This window comes from Peromyscus leucopus, chromosome 16_21, assembly GCF_004664715.2.
Source record: "Peromyscus leucopus breed LL Stock chromosome 16_21, UCI_PerLeu_2.1, whole genome shotgun sequence".
NCBI classification, from domain to species: Eukaryota; Metazoa; Chordata; class Mammalia; order Rodentia; family Cricetidae; genus Peromyscus; species Peromyscus leucopus.
The window spans coordinates 78,518,316-78,524,315 of record NC_051084.1 but is presented as its reverse complement, the minus strand read 5'-3'; positions in this window follow the sequence as shown (position 1 = coordinate 78,524,315).

Genomic DNA, 6,000 nt, shown 5'->3' with positions numbered 1-6,000 from the left:
CAAAATATTGTGCACCCTAATAAACTTATCTGGGGTCAGAGAACAGAACAGCTACTAGATACAGAAGCCAGAAAATGGTGGCGCACACGCCTTTCATTCTAGGATTCCAGAGGCAGAATCTGTCTGGATCTCTGTGAGTTCAAGGCCACACTGGAAACAGCCAGGCATGGTGATTTACACCTTTAATCCCAGGAAGTAAGCCTTTAATCCCAGGAAGTGATGGCAGGAAGCAGAAAGGAATTTAAGGCCTGAGGACGAGGAACTAGAGGCTGGTTAAGCTTTTAGACTTTTGAGCAACAGTTCAGCTGAGATTCATTCTGGATGAGGACTCAGAGGCTTCCAGTCTGAGGAAACAGGATCAGCTGAGGAACTGACTGTGGCTTGTTCTGCTCCTCTGATCTTCCAGAGTTGACCCCAGTACCTGGCTCTGCGTTTGTTTTCATTAATAAGAACTTCTAAGATATGTGCTACACAGGCTGGCCTTGAACTCACAGAGCTCTGCTTTCCTACTGGGATTACCAGTGTGAACCACAAACCGCCAGGCTTGGAGACATATTTTCTTAATTGAGGTTCACTCTTCTCAGGTGACTTTAGCTAGTGTCAAGTTGACATAAACTAACATAGTAAACATTATTGCTACTTTTGAAAACTTGTTTTGTGTATGGGTGTTTTACCTGCATGTATGTCTGTCTGTACAGCATATGCATGCTTGGTGCCCAAAGAAGCCAGAAGGTACTGGATCTCCTGGAACTGGAGTTATGGACAGTTGTGAGCTGCCATGTAGGTGCTGGGAATTGAACTCGGGTCCTCTGGAAGAGCAGCCAGTGCTCTTATCCACGGAGCCATCTATCTCTCCAGGCCTGCTGTTATTATTATCATCATTATTATTTTATCTGATGGCTCATAAGCCAAACAGCAAGGTGGGATGAAGGCTGGCTTTAACCTGAAGTGATCTGGTCTATTAATAAGTGGGCAGACCTCACAAATAGAAACAGACAAAACCTCTCCCTGGGGTTCCGTGTTAAATGGCTTTATTCATTTCCTGGCGTTTCTATGACATGTTTCCTCAAATTCAAAACAAATGTAATTTATTACATGTATCATCTCAGCCATGGATGGTAGAAATCCTAACCCCAGGTGCCTGTGGAGTCAGGCTTTCTCCCGTGGTTCCTGGCTCCTTCATTGTCCTGGCCAGCAGTCTCGGGGGGCTTTATCTGGCTTGCAGTTGATTCACCCCAGTCCACCTCAGTCCTCACGTGGTACTCCCCTCCACATGTGTCCATGTCTCTTTCGTATATGGATGCCTGCCATGTTGGAGAAGAATCTCTATTCAGTTATGACTCCAGTTTAACTTGACAGGATCTCTATCTCGAAAGATTTTGTTTCCATATAAGAATGCTTTCATGAATACCAAAGGTTAGCACATCTTTCTGGGAGGCAAAAGTCACAAGATGATAAACAGAGGTCTAAATTAAAGTTTATGGTTTGGGAGAGGAGACAGTGAGCATCCCCAGAGCATGCTCTCTGCTTCCTCCTGTGTAATCTCCAAAGTGTGGATTTCACTAGTGACTAATTGGGACTCGGGGTCAGCCTCTTCTGTAGATGAAATTCTAAACGGTCTTATTAAATAAGAAACACAGAGCCAAATGCAGAGTTAAAAGCCCAAGAGATCAGAGCACTAGTGAATAGCCTTTAGCTTACCACTCGCTGCCACCCTTCCCCTCAGAGAGAGACCTTTGTAGCAGGAATCTTAGAAGGTCTTATTAATAAAATCAAACCTGAGAGCCAGGTATTGGGGTGAACCCTGGAAGATCAGAGACACAGAACAAGCCACAGCTACCTCACCTTGCCAGTTCCTCAGTTGGTCTTGTTTCCTCAGACTGGAAGCCTCTGAGTCCTCATCCAGAATGACTCTCAGCTGAACTGTGCTGCTCAAAGCCTAAAAGCTTATGTTAGTTATTTAGCGGTGCTCTTACCCTGTGAGGAAATGTCACTACAGAATCCACTAACAAGAGTTTTATTAAGATGAAAGAGACAGACGAGTGCTCAGGCCAGCGGAGAGACACGTGTGTGGGGAAGAAGAGAAGAAGGAAGCCGGGAATATGGTGCCGGCTTATAAAGGCTGGGTGGCGCATGCGTACACAGGTCGATGTGGCTGCTCCACGCATGCGCAGATCACATGGTTGCATTGTGTGCTCTTACACAACCATGCAAAGCCATGGGGTCCTGGTCACACGAGACACCTTGACCCGGAAATGGCTATTTTGACCTAGCACTGGCTAAGCGGAAGTGTCTAGGTTCACCGGGCATGCACAAACATGCCTAACCGTGGGGGCGTGTTGTGAATCAGCTTAACCAGCCAAATGCTTCTAGTTTCTGGTCCTCACACCTTACATATCTTTCTGTTTTTTGTCATCACTCCTTGGGATTAAAGGATCACTTCTAGGGATTAAAGGCACAAGTCACCATGCCTGGCTATTTCCAATGTGGCCTTGAACTCACAGAGATCGAGGAATTTCTGTCTCTGGAATGCTAGGATTAAAGGCGTGAGTGCCACCATTTTCTAGCCTCTGTATCTAGTGGCTGTTCTGTTCTCTGACCCCAGATAAGTTTATTAGGGTGCACAATATTTTGGGGAACACAATACCACCACAGACCTTCTCCTGTGTGACTTGTCTTTTTATTGCCTTTCTATTCTACCTTCTCATTGGCTCTAAACCCAACCACATGATTTCCTCGTCACTGCCTGTCTATACAGACCTTCAGGTCTCTATGGTTTGCACTGGGATTAAAGGTTCGGGTCACCCTTGCCTGTGTCTTTGACCACACAGAGACTCTGCCTGCCATGTGATTGGATTAAGGGTGTGTGCCACCACTGACGCCAGACTTCTGCTAAATGGCTTGCTTTTAGCTCTGACCCCTAGGCAACTTTATTTATTAACATACAAATAAAATCACATTTCAGCACAAATAAAACATCACCATAGGACACGGTTAATAAGACAAAACAACAGCCTACAGAATGGGAAAAGATCTTCACCAACCCCACATCTGACAGAGGGCTGATCTCCAAAGTATATAAAGAACTCAAGAAACTAGACATCAAAATACTGAACAATCCAATTAAAAAATGGGCTAGAGAGCTAAACAGAGAATTCTCAACAGAAGAATCTCAAATGGCTGAAAGACATTTAAAGAAATACTCAACATCCTTAGTCATCAGAGAAATGCAAATCAAAATGACACTTAGATACCATCTTACACCTGTCAGAACGGCTAAGATCAAAAACACTAATGACAGTCAATGTTGGAGAGGATATGGAGCAAGGTGAACACTCCTTCACTGTTGGTGGGAGTGCAAACTTGTACAATCACTGTAGAAATCAGAAAATTGGGAATCGATCAACCTCAAGACCCAGCCATACCCCTCTTGGGCATATATCCAAGGAATGCTCAATCATACCACAAAGATACATGCTCAACTATGTTTATAGCAGCATTATTTGTAATAGTCAGAACCTGGAAACAACCTAGATGCCCATCAACTAAAGAATGGATTAAGAAAGACAATGTGGTACATATACACAATGGCGTACTACTCAGCAGAGAAAAATAATAACGTCATGAAATTTGCAGGCAAATGGATGGAACTAGAAAATATCACCCTGAGTGAGGTAACCCAGACTCAGAAGGACAAACATGGAATGTACTGATTCATAAGTGGATATTAGGTATAAAGCAAAGGACAATCAGACTGCAAACCACAGAACCAGGGAGGCTATATAGCAGGGGGGACCCTAGGATGACTGTGGCTTATAATAAGTTTTGGTTTTATCCAGTCACTGGGCAAGCTTTAGTGAAACATTTTACTACTAGGATAAGAATTTGTACCGTATGAAGCTGATGAAAGAAAATGCTGGCTGTATTTACAAGAGGGGAGGCTAAAATCTTTAGATTATGGATTAGCCTATAGAAAAATGTCTGCCCTAAATCAAACAGTGAAGGGGAAGATTGAATCTCACTTACGTAACTTAAGTAAAATATAGCTCTCGGAACAGATGAAGATAGGTTTCTTCTGTAACTCAGAATCTAGCCAATATTTATATGTATAATTCAGCTATCATTTCGCTTAAAAGGGCTTATTGGGAAGTGTCATTTTTACTATTTTCTACAGAGAAAATATTTTCCAGTTTCAAATAACTCCGGACTTTGGAATTATAACCTGTTCTTATGTTTAAAAAAATTAAGTGGAAAATGCTGAAGGATCACTGAACTTGATACTGTATTCACATATCTGTATCTGTATAAAATAATGATTGTAAATGTTTGTTTAAAAAGGGGAAGTGCAAATGTGAATTTAACAAGAAGTTGTAACGTTTCTACACTGTACACAAACTCCTTTGTTACAATATTTATGCTTCATTAAAAAAAAAGAGAGAAGAAAAAGGTGGTCCTTTGGAGACGGCTCAGTGGGTTAAAAAAAAAGTGGGACCTTAGCCCACTCCAATCCCAGCACTCAGGAGGCAGAGGCAGGCAGATCTCTGAGTTGGAGGTCAGCCTGGAGTTCAGAACAGCCAGGACTGTTTCGGAGAGAAACTGTGTCTCAAAAATCCAAAAGGAGGGGGGCCAGGGTGGCTTTTCAGAAGAGATTAAGCCCCAGGGGCTCTGACTTCAAGAATGGGATTCGTTCTTAAGGTGTTGCTGGGGAATCCTTGTCTTTAAAGTCCTTTCTCTCCTCCTAAGGCTACAGCACTGTGGTCTCCAGTTGGAAGCCCAAGCAGACCCACCACTATTCAACAGAGTACTTCTCAGCCTCCAAAAGTGTGGGAAACAACTTTCTTTTGGGTATAAACTAACGAGTTATTGATATCTTGTTGAAGAGCTAAAAGGCTAAAAGACCCTCATGAGACAAGTCTTTACTTCCCCTTGTCTTTCCCTCAACCCCTGGGGCTAGGCCTGGAGTTCACTAAGGTGCCCTGGCTGGCCTTGAGGTTTTTGAAAATCCACAGTGAGGTAACCTTTTAAATAAAACTTTAAAGTATTTAATTAGCTCTAACACATACATCCCGAGGATAATTTGGGACCTCCTCCGGGAATTGCTCTAATTTTGTGGTTGGCATATATATGCTATGCATATATGCATAGTCTTTATGCGTGTGTATAAATACATGTATTAAGTATGTATCCCCAGCTGGCCTCCAATTTACTACATAGATAAGGCTGACCTTGAACTGCTGATCCTCAGGCCTCCACCTTCCGAGGGGAACGATTATGTGCTTGTGCCACCCACCACATTGGGTAGCAAAGGGTACGTTCTCAATGTTGACTAAGGAAACAACATGCGTGTTCCACTTACACTGGCCTTATCCTTATTCTGCCTTTCAGGCAAGGCTCGTCGTAAATATTTTTCTTTCTTTCCTTCTTTCTTTCCTTCTTTCTTTCCTTCTTTCTTTCTCTCTCTCTCTCTCTCTCTCTCTTTCTTTCCTCCCTCCCTCCCTCCCTCCCTCCCTCCCTCCCTCCCTCCCTCCCTCCTTTCTTTCTTTCTACCTTCGTGCCTGTCCTGGATCTCACTCTGTAGACCAGGCTGGCCTTGAACTCACAGAGATCCACCTGCCTCTGCCTCCCGAGTGCCGGGATATAAGGCGTGCACCACCACTGCCGCCTGGGATTAAAGGCGTGCACACCACTGTCCGGGATATAAGGCGCGCACACCACCATCGGGGATATAAGGCGTGCATCACCACCGTCCGGGATAAAAGGCGTGCACACCACCATCGGGGATAAAAGGCGTGCACACCACCGTCCGGGGATAAAAGGCGTGCACACCACCGTCCGGGGATAAAAGGCGTGCGCCGCCACCGCCCACTCTTCATTTTTGTTGCGAGTCTTGCTGAGGTGGTGGTCGTCGAGGAAAAAAAAAAACCTGAGGGTGTCCCCGGAACTCCAGGCTCCTCTTGCTGACCGCGCAGTGGCGGAAGGAGCCGAGCGGGCTCGGCAGCC